The following is a 22,986-nucleotide window of genomic DNA, read 5'->3' on the forward strand; positions in this document are numbered from 1 at the left end:
ACCTAGCACCCCGGTGCATGGAATGCAAGGTGAAGCCGAGAATCCCGAGGCCGCGCCCGGATTAGCGCGGAGGCCTGGGTGCCGCGCGACGCCGCCCTCCTGGGGGGTCAGGGCCCGCGCGTGCGTGCGTGCGAGCGAGAGGACAAGGGGTTTAGGGCCCGGCGCATGGTCTGCGCGCGCCCGGCCGCGCGTGCGGCTGCGATAAGGCTGCGTGTGCGCGCGGGGCTGGAGCTTAGGCCATCCGCCCACGTCGGAGCACGGTGCGCGCCACGCGGGGGTGGTGAGTGTGGTCCGGGGTGGGTGCTGGGGCGGCGCGGAGGCCTCGGAGGCCCTCGGGCTGGGTGGCGGGCGTGGCGCTGGGACCTGCTCCGCCGGTGACGTGCCCTCCTCCGGGACACCGAGGCCCGGACAGCTGGGCCGGGAGGCGCCGCCCACTCTTCCGGCCCTCTCTCGGAGCGCGGCCGGGGTTGAGCCGCGAGCGGCCGCGCCCAGACGCTTGGGCCTCCGCGACTATTTGTTCCCCCACCGGGTGAGCGCGGGAGGTGGGGCCGCGGGCGACACCTAGGAGCGCCGGGGTGCGTGGTAGGGCCAGGCCGAGGCTGAGAGGAGCAAGCTGTCCGCCCTGCTCTGCCCCAGCGCGCAGACTACTCCCTTCCCGTCTCCTCGGGGAGCAGCACGAAGCAAGTTGGGTGGGTCGGCGGGGGAGCGGACGGGGACGGTGATTCGGTGTCGGATTCCCCAAGCAGGCCTGGGGTAAAGCCTTGACAAGGAGTTAGGGAAGGGCCCAGCAGCCGAATTGTGGGAGGCTTGTTCCTCCTGGGGAGGGGTGGGGAGGAATGTGGACCTAAGGAGGAGAATGGGCGAATTGGCCAGAGAGAGGAGGAAACCCGAAGAGGCTAGGGCTACAAGATTTTTAAAAGGGGTCTTAGCAAGCATACAAGGCATTTTAAAGGAAATCTTTAAGGTGCAATGGAGCCTCACTTTTCAAGCAATAGGGAATGATGCCAGCAGCAAGCACGAGTGGCATTCCGTGTTTCTTCTCTCTCTTCCACTGTTGGAGAGAATGTGCAAAGCAGAGACGGTTTTCTTTCCTTCATGTGTTTTGCACTTAGTACCAGCGTTTAGGAGGTGGCTGGTTTGTCAGGTAGAGCTATCAATAAGGAACAAATTACCAAACCATGTGTTTTTTTCTGTTTTCAGAGGTGAGGAAGATTTGAGTTTGCAGTCTTCACCTGGGAACAGCTTTATGTTTTAGCTTTCCCCAGGCGGCTTAGACAGAGGTAGGGAGCTGATTTTGTGCTCTCAGAATGTGTTGATGCCTGATAAAAGCATACATTGAACCTGTATCCGTGTAGAGAAGGGAACTATTTACTATTTAGAGGTAAGAGTCTAAGACCTTTTTTTTTTCTCCTGACTATAAAGTTCGTTCAAATGAATGGTTGTTGGGTAATTCCAGTCCTGAAAATAAAGCCTGTTATCAAGACAGTGGCCAAGTATAATTCCAGATGAGATGCATGAAGTGATTTGAGAGCAAGGAGGAAGAAGAGAGGATCAAAGCTTTTCCAAAAATGAAAAGAATGTTGATATATAATGGTTTGCTCCTATAGCAGCTTGCTAGGTATAGAACATTAATTTTAGATGTCTCATGCCCAATGTTGTTAAGTTATGACTGAGATACATTCTTTTTCTGTTCTTCTGTTCAGTAGTGCACGGCATATCTTTTAATTAAAGCATGGAATACGGAAAACAAAAAACTTCGGTTAGTGTTTTAGTCTCATCTGAAATTCTACAGGTAAGTTCCTCTTATTTTAATTGAGAAATTATCCTTATCGGTTAAAATTGACCATAATAGTCTCCTTTATAAGATTTTAAGGATCATTTATGCAGCTACATGTTTTGTTATATATTCTAGTATATTTCTTCCCTAAAGGATTTGAGGAGTTGGAAGAGTTAAGCTCAATTAAACCATTTTAGGTTATATATATATATTTTTTTAAAAATTGAATCATTATTAAAATACCATGGTATCTCAGGAAAACTTAACTATATAAACTTATTTTAGTGGTCATATTCAACTCAAGATCAGACTCAACTCTCTTTATCCCTAAGAAAATACACCAGTGGTTACTTTTCTCTCTTTTCCTTCCCTTTCAAATGATTTGCCTTGTCTCTGTGCCCAGTCTCCAGCACTGTTCTGTCCACCATTGGATGATACAGGTAGAATCCCATTTTAGGAAATGCCTTTATTTCTTCTGCAACCATAATATGTCCAGGCCAAATATGCTTCTCTGTTACATCAGAAAACAGCTATCGTTGCTCATCCCTGCTCACTGTGTAGTAGATAAACACACTACAGCTTCATGAATGAGGTCAAAACTGGAGGGTCAAACAGGATGCTCTTAAATGACCTGGCACAGCAGATAAATTCAAAAGTTGCAGTTCATTTAATAGCAGGTTCTTTGGCAGATATCGTTTTTTGGACTATGAGCAATGATTTTGCTTTAGTAAAAAGTTGCATATTATAAATATCGATTTGCTTTTGCAATCGGAGCTTTTGATACATTGTGAATTAGAAGAGGGAAGGCGATGGTATAAGTTAGAAGCAATTTGTAGGGGGCATGTCTAGGTGAGGGGGAGATGAAGCCGCAGAACAGTCTGTAGTGTGGGACCCTGAGAGGCAACAGGATAGAAGATTTGGCTAGGGGTGTAACTTGCACTCCTTGAAACTGAGAAATTAAGGAATAAAAAACAGAGCTAGAGTAGATTGTTTCCCATTCTGTGTGGATCTGTGACACAGGTAGTTAGTCAGGAAGTCAAGGCCTTTTGTTGTCCCCTTATAGCATCCACAGCCTAGTTTAATACTTCTCAGCCCTGCTACCCTCCAGGAACCATTCATGTAGGGAACATGTTACGAGCACTAGGATCCCCTTTTCAGTGACATAGCCTTCTGGGGTAATGAGGAAACATAGAGAAGAGAGACCTTAGGAGGTTTTGTTGCTGTTCTGAGATGCCATTTCATGGGGCTAGACAAACACTTTCAGACCAGCAGCCTATTTTGAAAATAGTTTTATTGAAGCACAGTCACATCTATATGTTTAATAATGTCTACGGCTCCATTTTCGCTACAAAGGCAGAATCAGGTAGCTGGGATAGAGACCATGTGGCCCACAGAAAATGTTTGCCATTTGGCCTTTTATTTTTTTTATTTTTATTTTTTGCGGTACGCGGGCCTCTCACTGTTGTGGCCTCTCCCGCTGCGGAGCACAGGCTCCGGACGCGCAGGCTCAGTGGCCATGGCTCACGGGCCCAGCCGCTCTGCGGCACGTGGGATCTTCCCAGACCGGGGCACGAACCCATGTCCCCTGCATCGGCAGGCAGACTCTCAACCACCGCGCCACCAGGGAAGCCCTAGCCTTTTACTTTTAAAAAGTTTGCCCACTCCTAGGCTAGAACATAGATTTCTGCTAACGTCCAAAGCAGTGCACTTTAAGTAGGCTCTTTTAAGTTTGAATTAAGGAAGTACTGCTTCCGTTAAACATTTCACAAGTCTGCAACCACCTACTACCAGCATGACAGTGAGGGCTCCAACCATGTCTCTTATCTGGAGCTATATTTGGCTATTATTTCGGTAACAGAATTTGTTTTCAAGAACGGAGTTACCCACTTGCTGAGAGAAAAAATTATAATCAACTCTTATCTCAGTATTAAATAGTTTCATTCTCTAAACTGATATAATTTGTATAATTTGCACTTTGGCGGGCATCTACACATTCTGAGAGTGCAAACTCAGCACCTTGTCCTGACCGGTGGCCACAGGTTTGGAGACATTTGAGCTGGGGCTGGGGGGGGTGTCCCTCCATCTTCTCCAGGTGGGCTTTGCTCATAATGTTCAGTCTAAAACTTGGAGTCATGAACCTTTTCATGACTGTCCATGCTCTGCATGGTGTCAGCAACTTGAGGGCCAGGCAGCCTACCCTGTAACACATGTCTGGCATATCGAATGACTGAATGAAATACATTCAAATAGCTAAGGACAAGGGAAGCAGTAACTTAGCTTAACAGACAAGAATGACAAAGATCTGTAATACTATTCACCTAGGGCAACAATGGGAAGAAGTGTTAACTAGAGCAGCTTGCACTGTCCTCTTCCTCCAATGAGTAAAGCTGTTTGTAGCAAAACAGAGACAGGCAGCCCAGCTCTCAAGGCAGCCTTGGTGCTCCTCTGCCTGACTTGTGTCATCTTTGCTCTGCTCCAGTTTTCCTAGCTTCTCTGAACCTGGTTATCCTGTTGCCTCTTCCCATAGGCCGCTCTGTCACATGGCTCCCTCAGACTGCCTACCACTCAGGGCAGAGTGAGTCCACTTCTGTTGTACTCTTTGCTCCCTACCCAGGAATCTCAAGAGGCTATGGGATTGGGTGTGAGGTTGGGCTCTTCTACAGGCACTGTGCTCTGGAGGCGGAGCACAGCAGTTGGAGTTGAACCTAAGTTTGGGTTCCAGGTCTCCTTGTATCTGGGCTGCACCAGTCTCTGAAAAATGAGATAGTGATACCCATTTTACCATGTTGTGAAATGTGCTTTGTAAATTGCTGTAGAAGTGATACGGACTTAAGCCCAAGAGTCCAGTTAACCTTAAAAAAAAAACACCCTGCTTAAAAGTCTAACTCATTGGGCTTCCCTGGTGGCGCAGTGGTTGAGAGTCTGCCTGCCGATGCAGGGGACACGGGTTCGTGCCCCAGTCCGGGAAGGTCCCACATGCAGCGGAGCGGCTGGGCCCCTGAGCCGTGGCCGCTGAGCCTGCGCGTCCGGAGCCTGTGCTCCGCAATGGGAGAGGCCACAGCAGTGAGAGGCCCATGTACCGCAAAAAAAAAAAGTCTCACTTATTACAAAGAGTACATTTTTTTGTGTGGGTTGGATACAAGTGCAGATAAGGCAAGAGCAAAGAGAAAATCTCAAATAAATTTTCCTTGTCATGTTCTACTACCTTTGGCCTCTCCTCATCTTTCTCAGCCTAAAGATCCTACATGCCGCAAGCCCAGAAATCTATAAAATACAGTTGTCCTCAGTATCTGCAGGGGATTGGTTCTAGGACTCCCTCAGATACCAAAATCCATCTCAAGTCCCTAAAATGGCATGGCATTTGCATATAATCCATGCACATCCTTCATATACTTTAAATCATCTCTAGGTTACTTGTAATACCTAATGTAATGTAAATGTTATGTAAAACATAATGTTTAGTTATGTTAGTTGTAAATACAATGTAAGTGATATGTAAATAGTTGCCAGCATACATGGCAAATTGAAGTTTTGCATTTTGGAACATTCTGGAATTTTTTTAAAAAATATTTTTGATCCAAAGTTAGTGGAGCCCATGGTTGCAGAGCGCTGTGTTCCCATATATTGTTATTCCTACAATAAAATACTTTGTTTGCAAACGGTATATGATATGTGTTTTTAAAATAGGTTTTTAAAAACCCAGGTGTCTTCTACCTCAACACGCAAGAGGCTGGAGGTTTCCATTTTAATGAGGCTAGAATGAAGGGCATTCTCCCATACATCTCAGAATATCTGAGGGTGGTGTCACTGCAGCCAGCCGGGGATGCAAGGGCAGAATGGGGAAATAATAATGGAGCATTAGGTATTTATACTCACTGTCTACCTAAAACTGTATAACAACCACAGAGAGTTATGCTTCATATGGGGGGGTTTCTTAAACTCATTGAATACTTCAGATTCATTCTTAAAAATGGAACAATTTAAAAATTTTATGCAAAATGAAACCTTTTCTTTTTAAAGGTTTTTAAAAAATTATTTATTTGGCTGCATTGGGTCTTAGTTGCAGGATCTTTGTTGCAGCACTCAGGCTCCTGTCTAGTTGTGGTGTGTGGGCTCTAGAGCGCACGGGCTTAGTTGCCCCACGGCATGTGGGGTCTTAGTTCCCCGACCAGGGATCCGACCGGCGTTCCCTGCATTGGAAGGTGGATTCTTAACCACTGGACCACCAGGGAAGTCCCAAACCTTTTCTGTATACTACATTTTAAATATGAATAACAAAGTCATGGAATCTTGGAGTTGGAAGGGACCTTAGAAGTTATCTAAAATAACTTAAAACTCAGTGAGGAATTAACCTTTGTAACATTCCTGCCAGCTGCTTGAAGATTTCTGTTGGTGAGGAGCAGCCCATTCTAGTAATCTATACTGAACCTTCCCACTGGTTTTTTTTTTGGCTGCGTTGGGTCTTCATTGCGGTGCATGCTTTCTCTAGTCGCGGTGAGCGGGGTCTACTCTTCGTTGCAGTGCGTAGGCTTCTCATTGCAGTGGCTTCTCGTTGCGGAGCACGGGCTCTAGGCACGCAGGCTTCAGTAGTTGTGGTTCGCGGGCCCTAGAGCGCTGGCTCAGTAGTTGCGGCACACGGGCTTAGTTGCACCGTGGCATGTGGGATCTTCTGGGACCAGGGCTCGAACCTGTGTCCGCTGCATTGGCAGGAGGATTCTTAACCTCTGTGCCACCAGGGAAGTACCCCACTGATTTTTATCTTTGGACTTCCGTTTGCCTTCTGGAGTTACACTGACGTATTGTTCAAAATATCTGAAAGCATCTACCATGGCCCTTCTAAGCTTTTGTTTTCCCCAGAACAGAACATTCCTCAGTTCCTTCAGCCACTACTTCATCCAATTCTTATTATGGGAGTTGAGAAACCAACCCCTTAACCTTCCTCTCAACTGTAAATCTAACTTGCCAAGGATCCTTTTAAAATGGAACATATATGTGGCTATGGGTTTATGATCCCTTTTGCCCAGACTCCTTTCTCTTTCTTGAACCCAAGAGTGTGTTAGGAGTTTTAGTGTGTGAGCTGGGGGAGGGAGGCACATTATGGTACTAACCTGTAGGATTTCTGTTAGCACTGCCATTCATTTACAAGCACCTGGGGAATGCTTTCCGTGCTAGGTGCTGGGGACACAGCAGTGTACAGAAGTGAGCATTATCTTTGTTATGGTGGAGCTAGATGGGATCTGAGAGTTATCCTGGCCCAATCCCTTAAAGGCTCTGATGAGAGAAGCAACTCCCTAAATCCAGTAACCTGTCCCCTCCCCCAGCCACTGGAACTAGAATCCTTGTTTCCCGAGTCTCCAGTTATTCCTTTACACCATCACCTTTCTTCATACTGAATTCATACTCAACTAAAACCTTTAGGTCTTCCTAACTTAGACGGGTGTTAAAATGGTCTCCCATCCTCTCTTATGCAGTTGGTTTTTTGAACTGTGATATAGGACAGTAAATTTTTTCCCATCAGATTTCATGTTGCTTTGGCTCTATTCTAACCTGTTGAAAGCTTTTTAGATTGCAATTATATCTTCTAATGAATTTGCTATTTTTTCCTGCTTTGCCTTGCCTTCAAAATTGAATAAACCCATATTCATTTGTCTTTCATAAGAAGTGTTAAACAGGAAAAGGCTAAAGATAGGTGTGTGATTAAACCCTAGAGATTTTCTCCCAGGTTGACAAACATGCTCTAACAGCCTTAGAACATAAATGGGAGGACAGGTCTTTGGCTGTTTTGGTCAGTACTGTATTCTCACAGTTCTAGCTTGCGCCCAAGAGGCGTGTGTTGAACAAAAGACTGGCTGTGAAAAAGCCACTGGCCAAGATGGATCAGCTGATTTTGAACCATCCAGGCACTGCCACTGGACTCAGCTTTTTCCATTCTGTTCAGAGGGACCTTTCAGTGCACTGCCGTCTTCAGAGAAGCTTAATTCTTGTGTGTTATCTAAGGCTTCCCTTGATCTTCTGGTCAAGGAACCCTTTTGAATATGGAGATGAGGTTAGTCAGGTGAAATTTTCTTAGCGACCCTGCTGGCTCCTGATGGCCACTGCTTCTGTGTCGAAGTGTTCACTGTTTGCAGAAGTGTGGGAGCTTATTCAGAGTTACTTGGAATATACACTCACTCACGTTATTCCCCCTCGGCAATTCCGCCCTTCCTGAAAAGTGTACTTGGAAGAGACTTGTTGAAAATTGTTCGGGCGAGAATTAGAAAGAGCTGAGCATGACTTGCTTGGAGACTGAACTGTGTTTGCATTTAGGATTTCCCTTTTTTTAAGTTTGTGGTTTAGCTTTGTCAACTCTTTATCCCTGGGGAAGAACAGAGGTGCTCCACTACATGGAGGAAAGTATGAAGACATCAGACCAGAGAGATAAAAACAAGTCAGGAAGGATGCCTTGTACTGCAGAGGTTCCAGACCCCACTTATGGGGTGAGGACACCTGGATTTCCAGCCCTGCTCTGCTGCCTGTGAGCCCCTGACTAAGGAGCAGGTCTCCAAAGCACTTACTATAGTGCCAGGACCAGGCAGGTGCTGTTGCTACAGTTACGGAGAGAGGGGAGTATGAAGAAGTTAGGTAAGATAGAAAGCAAGTTCTTTTTGACGTTAACGTTGTTCGCCCCGACAGAGTAAAGAATATTTCATTTTTAAGCATTATTAGATTATGCACATGTAGTGGTTGCAGTTCATTCATTCAATAAATAAAATTTGATTCCCTATTATACTTCCAACTGTGTGCTTCAAAGTAAGAAGGAATGTAAGTCTTATCAAATATGCTTAATCCTTAAAGTAGCTTGATGCCTCTTAAATATCTCATACCTCAGTTTGAAAAGGTTCATGTATTTTTTAGTTTTCCAGTTCTCCAGAGAGCATACAGTAGATGTAATAATAATAACAGTTCTCTTGGGCTTCCCTGGTGGCGCAGTGGTTGAGAGTCCGCCTGCCGTTGCAGGGGACGCGGGTTCATTACCCCTGTCCGGGAGGATCCCACATGCCGCGGAGCGGCTGGGCCCATGAGCCATGGCCGCTGAGCCTGCGCGTCCAGAGCCTGTGCGTCCAGAGCCTGTGCTCCGCAACGGGAGAGGCCCCAGCGGTGAGAGGCCCACGTACCGCAAAAAGAAAAAAAAAAATAATAACAGTTCTCCAAGAGATGATAATATGCAATAAAGTTTGAGAACCACTGGCTTAAGAAAGAAAAGGGAAGAGAGAAGTAGTGGTCAGACATCACTGGTTCTGTTTGTTTCTAATATAATTGGAGGAGGTAAGAATGACAGAATTTTATATTGCTTTGTTTATGAATTAATGTGTTCAGTTTGAGAGGGTACTACTAGGGAAATTTTCTTCAAGGATATGTATTTTTTTTTGCGGTATGCGGGCCTCTCACTGTTGTGGCCTCTCCCGCTGCGGAGCACAGGCTCCGGACGCGCAGGCTCAGTGGCCATGGCTCACGGGCCCAGCCGCTGCGCGGCATGTGGGATCTTCCCGGACCGGGGCACGAACCCATGTTCCCTGCATCGGCAGGCGAACCCTCAACCACTGCGCCACCAGAGAAACCCAAGGATATGTATTTTTTTAATAAATTTATTTATTTTATTTTTGGCTGCATTGGGTCCTTGTTGTGGTACGCAGGCTTCTCATTGTGGTGGCTTCTCTTGTCGTGGAGAACGGGCTCTAGGGGCACGGGCTTCAGTAGTTGTGGCTCACGGGCTCTAGAGCACAGGCTTAGTAGTTGTGGCGCACGGGCTTAGTTGCTCCGCGGCATGTGGGATCTTCCTGGACCAGGGATTGAACCCATGTCCCCTGCATTGGCAGGTGGATTCTTAAACACTGTGCCACCAGGGAAGTCCTATCATTTTATATTAAACCCTATATGCATAGAACCTTTTTTAGGCAATTAGGATTTATACTTCTTTGTAGTATCATGTTTTATGCAGAAGAAGTCAGAATGTTGCACAACTGGCAGCAGTTTAGTAATTATCTTTTTTTTTTTTTTTTTTGGCTGCTTACGGGCAGGATCTTCGTTCCCCAACCAGGGATCAAACCCTGCAGTGGAAGTGTGGAGTCCTAACCACTGGACCGCCAGGGAGTTTCCAGTAATTATCTTTAATAGTTAGCTTATGTTTTCGCCTTGGATGACTCTGAATCTACCATGCTTGGGCCCAGAATTTCATTGAAATTTGTTTTTGTTTGTTTGTGTGTTTGTTTTTTTCTGTCTGGACCTTTTATTTTGTTTTTTCCTGTCTGGACCTTTTATTTTTAAATGAACAGTATCAGAATCAGTGCAGCCTATTAGAATAAGGCTTTGTATTAGAAAATAGCTGAAGAAGAGTAAGCATAATCTAACAGAAACTCAGAAATTTACTTTTGGATTCAGTTTATTCTTGGGAATATTTTCGTAATATGTTAAGTGGATAAAAGCACATTACCAGACCATTTGTACAATATTCAGATACCCATCAAGCACCTACTGTGTGCTAGGCTCTGGGCATATGGCATTGAACAATATGGGCAAGGCCTTTCCTTCATGAACTTACATTCTTGTGAAGGGCACAGACAACAAACAGGCGAAGAATTCCAGGTAGGGTTAAGGGCTTAGAGGAGAATAATGTGAATGTGATATGTGATAGGAATGTGATAGAAGATAGGGGCTGGGGGAACTACTTGAGATAAGGGACCAGGAAAGGACTATCCTAAATGACATTTTGCTGAGACCTAAAGCATGAGAAGGAGCCAGACTTGCCAAGAACCTCTAACTTTTGAGTTAGAGGGGGAACAAGGGCAGACTCCCTGAGGGAGGGAAAGAGTTTGACACAGTCAGGGATCAGAAAGGAAGCCCTTGTGGCTGAAACAGGGATAGGATGAGGGCAGTGGCAGCTGGTGGGATGGGAGCTTATGTTTTCCTGAGGAGAGACAGGCTTGATAGATCTTCATCAAAAATGTTAACGTTGTGGGACTTCCCTGACAGTCCAGTGGTTAGGACTCTGTGCTTCCACTGCAGGGGTCGTGGGTTGTTTTTTGTTTTTGTTTTTTTGTGGTGAGAACAGTTAAGATTTACTCTCTTAGCAACTTTCAAGTACTAACAATACACTATTGTTAAATGGTCCACACATTGTACATTAGATTCCCCAGACACATTCTTATAACTGGAAGTTTGTACCGTTTGACCAACATCTCCCCATTTCTCCCACCCCCTAGTTCCTGGCAACCACCATTCTACTGTTTCTATGAATTAAATGTTTCTAGATTCCACATATAAGTGAGACCATGCAGTATTTGTCTTTCTCTGACTTATTTCCCTTAGCCTAATGATCTCAAGGTCCATCCATGTTGTTACAAATGGCAGGATGTTTTCTTTTTTTTTTTTGCAGTACGTGGGCCTCTTACCTCACACCTGTTAGAATGGCTACCATGAAAAACACACAAGAGATAACAAGTGTAGGGTGATATCTCATTGTGGTTTTGATTTGTATTTCCCTGATGATTAGTGATACTGAACACCTTTTCATATACACGTTGGCCTTTTGTAAATTTGTAATCTTCTTTGGAAAAATGTCTATTCAAGTCTTTCGCCCATTTTTTTTTGTGGTACGCGGGTCTCTCACTGCTGTGGCCGCTCCCGTTGCGGAGCACAGGCTCCGGACATGCAGGCTCAGTGGCCATGGCTCATGCGCCCAGCCGCTCCGCGGCATGTGGGATCCTCCTGGACCGGGGCACAAACCCGTGTCCCCTGCATCGGCAGGCGAACTCTCAACCACTGCGCCACCAGGGAAGCCCTGCCCATGTTTTAATTGGATCTTTTTTTTTTTTTTTTTTTTGCTGTTGGGTTGTAAGAGTTCCTTATGTTTTTTTTTTAAATATTTATTGGAATATAGTTGCTTTACAATGTTGTGTTAGTTTATACTGTACAGCAAAGTGAATCAGCTATATGTATACATATATCTCCTCTTTTTTGGATTTCATATATCCCCTCTTTTTTGGATTTCCTTCCCATTTAGGTTACCACAGAGCACTGAGTAGAGTTCCCTGTGCTATACAGTAGGTTCTCATTAGTTATCTATTTTATACATAGCATCAATAGTGTGTATATGTCAATCCCAATCTCCCAATTCATCCCACCCCCTCTTTTCCCCCTTGGCATCCATACATTTGTTCTCTGCGTCTGTGGCTCTATTTCTGCTTTGTAAATAAGATCATCTATACCAATTTTTTCAGTTTCCATGTATATGGGTTAATGTACGATATTTGTTTTTCTCTTTCTGACTTCACTCTGTATGACAGTCATTAGGGTGTGGAGAAGAGGGAACCCTCTTACACTGTTGGTGGGAATGTAAATTGATACAGCTGCTATGGAGAACAGTATGGAGGTTCCTTAAAAAACTAAAAATGGAACTGCCATGTGACCCAGCAGTCCCACTACTGGGCATATACCCAGAGAAAACCATAATTTAAAAAGACAAATGCACCCCAATGTTCATTGCAGCACTATTTACAATAGCCAGGACATGGAAACAACCTAAATGTCCATCAACAGAGGAATGGATAAAGAAGATGTGGTACATATATACAATGCAATATTACTCAGCCATAAAAAGGAAAAAAATTGGGGCATGGATTTGATCCCTGGTCTGGGAACTAAGATCCCGCATGCTGCATGGTGCAGCCAAAAAAAAAAAAAATGTTAACATTATCTTTCAGCTATTATTATCTTTGTGCTTTGTTTTTGCATTCACAGTTCTCTGATGAACATGTATTACATTTGCAATTAGAAACATTTTATATATTTTTTAAATAATTAAATTTACTTTCACTCTGTAGAAAATAACCAACATTTTTGCACCCTAGGAAAGAATATCAGGTTATTTTTGCTTAAATAATTGTACCATTGCTGTAACTGAACTCTCTTTTCCATTTCTCTAGAGCCCTTGCATTTGAGCTGATCCCTCTGCCCACTCCCCAGTTTATTTTCTTGTGCCCAGCATGTTTTTGATGCAAAATAAAAGGTCCATACCTGCATGAATTATTAGTTACTATTCATTACTGTTGTTAGTAACTCATATTTCAGATTTTGAGAATGTGAATCTTGAGTGTTTCTGTGTAAAGATGGTAAGGCTGTGATGCTGCTTTACTGTTTGTCTCAAGGTTCAATGGTTGCAAGAAGTTAAAACCCACTCAGAGCAGCTCTGGTCAAGAGGGCTGCAGCAGACTCCCCAGGATAGGAAGGGCAGTGGCCAAGAACATGAGGTTTGGAGTCTTGTTTGATTTTTGTCTCTACCACTTACAGCCTGTAACTTTGGGCAAGTTACTGACTCTTTCTAAGCCTTAGTTTCCTCACCTGTGAAATGTGAACAGTAAAGGTCTTTAAAGCTCCTTAATTCGTGGGCTCTCTTGAAGATGACATGGCTTAGTACCTGGTGCTCTTCCCATAGCTGGGGCATCCAGGGCCAGCACATCGTGTGGACACCTGCCTACACTGATTGCACATAGTATCTGAATAAACAGATAATTGATTGGACTGCCAAGCTCTTTTTACATTTCTGTTGAAGTATGGCATGCAGAAAGAAAAGTGTGCAAGTTAGAAGATAAATTATCAGCGTGAACATACCTGTAGCTACCATCTAGGTACAGAAACAGCACATGGCCAACACCCCAGAAGGTCCCCTCCAGTCTCTCCCAATTATATTTCCTCCTTCTCCCCAGAAGTTACCAGTGTCCTGAATTCTAATGCTTTAGATTACTTCTGCCTGCTTTTCAACTTTGTATAAATCGCATTATAGTGTCTGTTCTTTATGTACCTGGCTTCTTTAGCTCAACCTTATGGTTGAGAGATTCTCCATGATGTCATGTGAGCATGTAGTTTGTTCGTTTTCATTTTGTATAATGTGCTATTCTCTAAATTTCTTTCTTCTACTGTGGGTTGTTTCCAGGTTGGGGCTCTCATGAATAGTGTGCTATTAAAAACTTTAGTGAACATTTTTTGGTGTCCTTATGGACAGACACGTTGTTGAGTGTTCTGCCTGAGAGTGTAGTAGCCGTGTCATTGGGTACATGTATGTTATATCTTAGTGAATAACACTAAAAAATTTTCCAAAGTAGTTAAACCAGTTTGTTTAGTTTTTTGGGTTTCCTTTTTTACTTCAAACTACTACTTAAATATTTATTTATTAAATCATCAAAATTAGTTTTGTGATTCAGTGAATACAAAGATATTCTAGGATAGCTTTCCCAAAGTGCGGAATTCCAGTCCTGCCAGAGGCTCTGAAACTTAAAATAGGTTCTTTGTTCAGTTAAGTTTGATAAACATTGCGTAATATATCCTCTTCTCAGAGAATGCACATTAACATTAAAAACTCTGAAAAGCCCTCCATTAAAAAATAATAGTTTGAATGATTTCCAGCTTTTTGGTCCACAGCCCTTTTGAGGCTCTGTAACACCTGTAGATAAGACACAAATGCAGCCATCTTTGGCTGCCATAAAGTTCTGTGCTTAATAACTGAGATGTTGGTTCCTTCTCTGAGGACAGTGGTTTCATTTGATGGTTAAAGCATTTGCACGCTTAATAGATCTGGAAGCTGACAACTGTTTTGTCTCTGTAGGTTTTCTGGGCTTTTCTATTATTTGAGATGTTTCTTCAGCTGTTGTTGATCAGCCCCCAAATCAACAATAATTACTGGTGGCCTGCTGTGCACCCAGCGTTGTGCTAAACTTGTAAGACAGAGAGGATGGTTTGCTTAATGTAAATTATTTAGAATCTAGTTGGTGAATGCGTGTGCAGTTAATACAGTCACAAGTTTATTTTTTATAAAATGAAAATTATTTTTAAATTATAAATATAATTTATTTGTTGACGGTGCTATGTGACATTATTATTTAAGAAGTCAGTAATAAAATAACAGTGTCCATATTGGGCCTTTTTATATTTTTCTATGCATTGATGTTTTTGGTTTTTCTTTCTGTCGCTCCCCTGGGACATGGGATTTAGAACAGTGTCAGGGTTCACAAAGCCTACTGTTCAGCCTTCCTAAGAAGTCCTGTGGTCCCGCTGTCAGGGAATGAGCCAATCCCAGATCTCAGGCTAGGCCAGCTTGATTTCTGTGCCCTCATAGTGTGTGCATTTATCTGCGTGGCTGAATGTCGTTTAACTTCAGAAACTACAGAGTGCCCTAGTGCTGACTGGTTAATTCATGTTCTGCACATAAACCTCACAGTAAGTAAATTGGTATTGATGATTTATATCTGGAAGGAGACACTTGAGAAGTTAACTTCTCCAAGGTCACACAGCCATTAAGTGCTGCAGACAAGATTGAGGGTGAGCCATCTAACTGCATTTTGATTATGCTGCTTTTCCTGTTTTGATAAATTTAAATTACAAAGAAAGCTATAAATATAAGAGAAGGCCTATTTTTCTGTCACCCTGAATTAACAACTGCTAATATTTTAGAGTATTTGTGTCTAATCTATTTTTTCCCGTTTTCCCCACACACACCCTTCATTCTTTCACAGTGACACCCACACTGCTTAGTGTGGAAGGTGTTCCTGCGGTCCCTTTAAAAAATAGTTTTATAGCTGCTTCTGAAAGCTTACCGTTTCTTGTGTGTGGTTTAAAACTGTTTATCTAAATGGTGTATTTTATATATGTGTAATCATTCAACTTGTATTTTTTACTCAACTTTTTATTTTCAGATTGATACACTATGTACAAATCCAGTAACTATCTTGTAGGATTCCACTGGAAGACAGACCAGCTTTTATTTATCTGTTATCTTATGGATAGACAATTAGGTTACCTCGAATTTTCCACTTTCATAGTCCCCCTAATGAGCACGCTTGTACATGTCTCCACATGTGTACACGTATGAGAGTTTCTCTAGGGTGTGTTCCCAGAAGAGGAGTGACTGGTTTTCAGTTTTGCTAGATGCAGCCCTATTGCTTACCAGAGGGGCTGCAACAGTTTGTGCTTCACAGTGTGTGACAAATAGCATTTACTCCAGTACCTGATTAATATTAAACTTTGAGATTTTTCGATGGTTTAAAAATTTTGTATCTGACTTTAATTTGCATTTCCCTGATTACTTTTGAGATCAACCCTCTTTTCATGTCCGTTGGCCGCTCTTTATTTCCTCTTCTGTGAGCTTCGTGTTCATGTCACTCATTTTCCTTTTGATTTGTAAGTTTTATATAAACTTCATATAAACAGAAAATAATGACAGCAGATTATTACAAATATATATTATATAATGAATATATATCCAGTCCTTTGTTTTTACTTGTTGTAAATATCTTCTCTGAGCCTGTGGCTCATCAATTTTTTTTAAAAAATATTTTATTTTATTTTATTTTATTATTTTTGGTGGCACCACGTGACATGCAGGATCTTAGTTCCCTGAGCAGGGATCATACCCACGCCCCCTGCAGTGGAAGCATGGAGTCTTAACCACTGGACCGCCAGGGAAGTCCCATGTGGCTCATCCTTTAACTGTGTTTATGGTGTCTTGTCTTATAAGGAGTTTTATATTTTGTTGTGACCCAATCTCTTTCACCCTTCCTTTATGGGATATGCTTTTTGTGACTTGTTTACAAAGACTTTCCCCATGCTAAGGTCACAAATCTATTCTGTATTTCTTATCGTGGTATTAGTTTTGCTTTTTTTACATTTAATTCTTTTATCGACTTAGTATTTTATTTTGGAAATATGAATATAATTTTATTTTTTCCACATTTATTCCAAAACAGTTTATTGAATCCTTTCCCCATTGGTTTGAAGAGCCATCTCTGCCATTTTTCAAGTCCCTATGGATGGATGGGTTTATTTCTGGTCTTGTTATCCAGCTGTTTAATACATTTTTCTATTCCTCTGGTTTAATTACTGAGCTCTGCAAAATATTTGATAACACCAAATCCACCCGAACACCAACTTCATTCTTTGTTCTCAAAATTTTGGTGGTTATTCCTAGATCATTAAGTTCCTTTCATAATCCTATGAATTTATTGATCAGTTTGGGGAAGTGGAATCTTACATTGGAGTTTTCTTATCCCCGAATATGTTATCTCTCTTGTTTATTCACATCTTTTTTATACTCTTCAGAAATTTTTTTAGTTTTCTACATCAGTGTTGGGCACATCTTTTGTTACCTTTATTTGACGCTGTAGTTTTTGTTGCTGTTGTGTTTTTCATGTTAGATTTTTATTTTATTTATTGTTTTAATGTTTCTGATTTGTATGTAAGCTTATATCCAGCATCTTGGTAAACTTGTTAGTTCAGGCTTCCCTGGTGGCGCAATCGCCGCTGGGCCTGCACGTCCGGGGCCTGTGCTCCACAGCGGAAGAGGCCACAACAGTGAGAGGCCTGCATACCACAAAAAAAAAAAAAAAAACCTGTTAGTTCTTTTATGTCATCTTTTTCCCTTTGAGTTTTCTATGTAGATGATTATATAATATGAAAATAAGGGCAGTTTTTTCTCTTCCTTGACAATTTTTATGTCATATTTCCTCTTCTTGTTTAGGGGATAGTAAGGGTCACTAGAAAAACACTGAATAGTAGAAGTGATAGTGGGCATCCTTGTCTTTTTCCTGACTTTAATGGAAATACTTCTGAAGTTTCATCATTAAGTTTGCTATGGTTTCTTCAATAGGTTAAGGAACTTCCTTTCTATTCCTAATTTTTTTTTTTAATAATCACCTGTATTGTTTTATTTTGTTTTTCATTATTTTCTGTTTTATCTTTATTATTCCTTTTATTTTCTTAGTAATAACATAGGAATTTTTAAAATTTCTTATACTCAGATCATTTATTTTCAATCTGTTTTTTAAAATATGTTATCTGTTAATGCTGATGAAAGAAGACAGACTAAAAACTCTGCATAACATATCATTTCATTTATGTGACATTCTGGTAAAGGCAAAAATATAGGGATGAAAAACATCAGTGGTTGCCTGCATGTTGGGGGAAGGATTGATTACAAAGGGACACCAGTAGAATGTTTGTTGTGATGGAACTGTTTCATATCTTGATTGTGCTGGTGGTTACATAAGCGTCAAAACTTACAGAACAGTACAACAAAATGGATGAATTTTACTGTATGTAAATTATAAGCCAGTAAAAAAAAATCACATGGATACAAAAAATATATCACATGGATACAAAAAATACATAAAGTAATTCTACTTTTTAAAAAAGGTACATTATTTTTATGTTTTCTTTTTTTATAAATTTATTTTTGGCTGCATTGGGTCTTTGTTGCTGTGCACGGGCTTTCTCTAGTTGCAGCGAGTAGGGGCTACTCTTTGTTGCGATGTGCATGCTTCTCATTGCGGTGGCTTCTCTTGTTGCAGAGCATGGGCTCTAGGCATGTGGGCTTCAGTAGTTGTGGCGCTCAGGCTCAGTAGTTGTGGCTTGCGTGCTCTAGAGCACAGGCTCAGTAGTTGTGGTGCACAGGCTTAGTTGCTCTGCAGCATGTGGGATCTTCCTGCACCAGGGATCGAACCCGTGTCTCTTGCATTGGGAAGCGGATTGTTAACCACTGTGCCACCAGGGAAGTCCTAAAAAAGTACATTATTTTTAAAAGTTAATTTTCTGTAAGGATTGTTTTAGTAATACCCAGTGCATTTTCATATGTAGTACTTTTTTAAATGAGGAGGGAAAATTTTTGTTTTCATTGTTTTGAATTTTAATGTATTCAAGAGTCAAAATAATATTTAAAAAATATATATAGGTAACAATGTAATATAACAAAGTGATGCCAAGTAGTATAACAAAGTAGTATAAAAAGGAGTGCTCTCACCTTTCTTTCTTATCCACCGCATTCCTCTCTGTCCACTATGTGTGTCTTTCCACTGTTTTTCATATGTACATACAAATATTGGTTTTATTTTGTATTCCTTTCTAACACAAAAGTTAACATATTATAAACATTGTTCTATATCTTATTTCTTCACTTGATGTATTCTAGAAATCTTTCCATGTCAGTACTTAGAGAACATCCTTATTCTTTTTTTTTTTTAACTGCTGTAAAGTTTTCTATTGGGTGGATGTATCATGGTTTATATATGAAATCTCTCATTGTGATCCCTTGGCTTATTTTTAATTATTTACTGTTACAAACAATTTTGCAGCCAATAACCTTATATACATGCATCATTTTGGACATATGCACCTGTATCTGAAATAAACTTCAGGAACAAAATTACTGATAAAATAATAAAAGTATTTGTAATTTGTATAAGTATGTATTTCCAAACTGCCCTCCATAGAGGTGTTACCACTTTTTACTCTACCAGAAATACATGAGAGAGGGAATTTTTTTCTTTTCTTAACTCTCTTTAGTTTTTATTACTGAAATATTTTAAATTAGGTATAGATGTTGTGACATTCTACTCCTAAGTATATCAGTGTATGACTCTTAAAAATAGGAAAATATTTTTTAAATTAAAAAAATTTTTAACAGCTTTATTGAGGTATGACTTACATACCATATAATTATACAACTGAATGATTTTTACTAAATTTACAGGGTTCTGCAACCATTACCACAGTCAAATTTTAAAATATTTCCATTACCCTAAAAAGATCCTTTATGTCCATTTGTAGTCAGTCACGGACCCACCCCCAGGTAACCACTAACCTGCTGCCTATAGGGGCATTTCATATGATAATGTGGTCTTTTGTGTTGGGTTTCATTTACTTAGCATAATGTTTTTTAGGTTCACCCATTTTCTGAATTCTTTTTTTTTTTTCTTGAAGTGTAGTTAATTTACTATGTTGTGTTAGTTTCTGGTGTACAGCAAAGTGATTCATTTATATATATGTATGTGTGTGTGTGTGTCTGTGTGTGTGTGTATAAATATATATATACACACACATATATATATATATATACACACATAAATATTCTTTTTCATTATGGTTTATTACAGGATATTGGATATAGTTCCTTGTGCTATACAGTAGAAACTTGTTTATTTACTTTATATATTGTAGTTTGTATCTTCTAATCCCAGACTCCTAATTTATCCCACATCCCCCTTCCCCTTTGGTAACCATAAGTTTGTTTTCTGTGTTGGTGAGTCTGTTTCTGTTTTGTAAATAAGTTCATTCGTATCATATTTTAGATTCCACATATAGATGATGCCATATGATACTTGTTTTTCTCTGTCTGACTTCATTTAATGTGATAATCTCTAGGTCCATCCATGTTGCTGCAAATGGCATTATTTCACTCTTTTCTGTGGCTGAGTAGCATTCCATTGTATTCCACATTTTCTTTATCCATTCATCTGTCAATGGAAATTTAGGGTTGCTTCCACATCTTGGCTGTTGTAAATAGTGCTGCTGTGAACATTGGGGTGCATGTATCTTTTCAAACTAGAGTTTTTTTCAGGATATATGATGAGGAGCGGGTTTGCTGTATCATATGGTAACTCTAGTTTTAGTTTTTTAAGGAACTTCCATACTGCTTTCCATAGTGGCTGCAACAGTTTGCATTCTCACCAACAGTGTAGAAGGGTTCCCTTTTCTCCACTCCCTCTCCAGCATTTATTATTTGTAGACTTTTTGATAATGACCATTCTGACCAGTGTGAGGTGATACCTCATTGTAGTTTTGATTTGTAGTTCTCTAATAATTAGTGAAGTTGAGCATCCTTTCATGTGCCCATTGGCCAGCTATATGTTTTCTTTAGAGAAATGTCTGTTTAGGTCTTCTGCCCATTTTTTTTTTATTGGGTTGTTTGTTTTTTTGTAACTGAGTTGTATGAGCTTTTTGTATATTTTGGAAATTAAGCCCTTGTCAGTTACATCGTTTTCAGATATTTTTCCCAGTCTGTAATTTGTCTTTTTGTTTTGTTTATAGTTTCTTTTGCTTTGCAGAAGCCTGTAAGTTTAATTATATCCCATTTGCTTATTTTTGCTTTTATTTCTATTGCCTTGGGAGACTGACCTAAGAAAATATTGCTACAACTTATGTCAGAGAATGTTTTGCCTATGTTCTCTTTTAGGAGTTTTATGGTGTCAAATCTTATATATAAAGTCTTTAAGCCATTTTGAGTTTCTTTTTGTGTATGGTGTGAGGGAGTGTTCTAACTTCATTGGTTTACATGAGGCTGTCCAGCTTTCCCAACACCACTTGCTGAAGAGACTGTCTTTTCTCCATTGTATATTCTTGTCTCCTTTCAAAGATTAATTGACTATAGGTGTATAGGTTTATTTTTGGGCTTTCTGTTCTGTTCCATTGATCCATATGTCTGTTTTTGTGCCAGTACCATGCTGTTTTTTTGTTTTTTTTGCGGTACGCAGGCCTCTCACTGTTGTGGCCTCTCCCGTTGCGGAGCACAGGCTCTGGACGCACAGGCTCAGTGGCCATGGCTCACGGGCCCAGCCGCTCCGCGGCATGTGGGATCTTCCCAGACTGGGGCACGAACCCGTGTCCCCTGCATCAGCAGGCGGACTCTCAACCACTGCGCCACCAGGGAAGCCCATGCTGTTTTGATTACTGTAGCTTTGTAGTATTGTCTGAAGTCTAGGAGAGTTATGCCTCCAGCTTTGATCTTTTTTCTCAGGATTGCTTTGGTAATTCTGGGTCTTTTGTGATTCCATATAAATTTTAGGATTATTTGTTCTGGTTCTGTGAAAAATGTCATGTGTAATTTGATAGGGATCACATTAAATCTGTAGATTGTTTTGGGTAGTATGGCCATTTTAACAATATTAATTCTTCTAATCCAATCGCATGGTATATCTTTCCAATTCTTTGAATCAGCTTCAGTTTCCTTTATCAATGTCTTATAGTTCTCAATATATAAGTCTTTCTCCTCCTTGGTGAGGTTTATTCCTAAGTGTTTTTCTTTTTTGATGCAATTTTATAAGGGATTTTTAAAAAACTTTCCCTTTTCACATTTCATTGTTAGTGTAAAGAAATGCAACAGATTTCTGTACGGTGATTTTGTATCCTGCTAATGTACTGAGTTTGTTTATCAGTTCTAGCAGTTTTTGTGTGGAGTTTTTTATATATGGTATCATGTCATCTACATATAATGACAATTTTTACATCTTCCTTTCCAACTTGGATACCTTTTATTTCTTTTTCTTCTCTGATTGCCATGGCTAGGACTTCCAATACTATGTTGAATAGAAGTGGTGAGAGTGGGCATCCTTGTCTTCTTCCAGATTTTAGTGAGAAGGTTTTAAGCTTTTTACCAAGTATTATGTTGGCTGTGGGTTTGTCAAAAATAGCTTTTATTATGTTGAGATATGTTCCCTCTATACTCACTTTGATAAGAGTTATTAACATGAATGTATGTTGAATTTTATCAGATGCCTTTTCTGCATCTGTTGAAATGATCATATGGTTTTGTCTTTTCTTTTGTGGATGTGGTGTGTCACATTGATTGATTTGCATATGTTGAACCATCCTTGTGACCCTGGGATGAATGAATCCAACTTGATCATGTTGTATGATCTTTTTTTTGTGTTCTTGAATTCGGTTTGCTAGTATTTTGTTGAGAATTTTTGCATCTATATTCATTAAAGATATTGGCCTGTAATTTTCTTTTTTGGCGCTTTGTCTGATTTTGGTATCAGGGTGATAGTGGCTTTATAGAATGACTTTGGGAGTGTTCCCTCCTCTTGAGTCTTTTGGAAGAGTTTGAGAACGATTGGTATAAGTTCTTCTTTGTATGTTTGGTAAATTCCCCAGTGAAGCCATCCCCATGTTCTGAATTCTTAAATAAAATGTTATAGCCAAACAAAGTATCAGTACTTTGTTTCTTTTTACAGCTGAATAGTATTCCATTGTATGGATATAGCACATTTATTTACCCAGGAACACTTTCAGTTAACATCATCACACCTAACAAAATAAATAATCCTTTTCACATCACCTAATATCAACATTGTCTTCAATTTCTCCAGGATCCAGTCTGGGATCATACACTGCAATTGTGTATGTCTCTTAATCTCTTTTAATATTGAGGCATCCCTTGTTTTACGGGATTGACTAGCTGTAGACACCATGCTAGTTGTCCCATAGAACACCCCACCTCCTGGGTTTGTTGGAGTGTTTCCCTGTGGAGTTCTTAGCTTGTTCTTCTGTTCTCTGTATTTCATATAAAATGTGATTAGATTCCAGTTAAACATTTTGGCTAGGATGTACACTTCACATTGTATCTCATTTGG

At 40.7% G+C, this 22,986-nt stretch overlaps 1 protein-coding gene across 22 annotated transcripts in view; it reads left to right on the forward strand.

Moving 5' to 3' along the window:
* Positions 1 to 10: 10 nt before the first annotated feature.
* The window catches only part of B3GALNT1 (beta-1,3-N-acetylgalactosaminyltransferase 1 (Globoside blood group)), a 32,049-nt gene continuing 9,073 nt past the window's right edge, over positions 11 to 22,986 (forward strand). For 2 of the 22 annotated variants that reach the window (XM_027112664.1, XM_027112751.1), the window contains exons 1-4: positions 338 to 529; positions 1,201 to 1,280; positions 1,704 to 1,792; positions 12,961 to 13,062. The gene's annotated coding sequence lies outside the window, so the exon portion shown is untranslated. Of the gene's footprint in view, positions 30 to 337; positions 530 to 589; positions 754 to 1,200; positions 1,281 to 1,421; positions 1,619 to 1,703; positions 1,793 to 12,960; positions 13,063 to 22,986 lie in introns of those variants that run through there. The other 20 variants (XM_027112638.1, XM_027112725.1, XM_027112701.1 and 17 more) reach the window with 14 other exon arrangements.

This window comes from Aethalodelphis obliquidens, unplaced genomic scaffold, assembly GCF_003676395.1.
Source record: "Aethalodelphis obliquidens isolate GAN/ISIS:26980383/991018 unplaced genomic scaffold, ASM367639v1 scaffold1, whole genome shotgun sequence".
In the NCBI taxonomy this organism is placed as follows: Eukaryota; Metazoa; Chordata; class Mammalia; order Artiodactyla; family Delphinidae; genus Aethalodelphis; species Aethalodelphis obliquidens.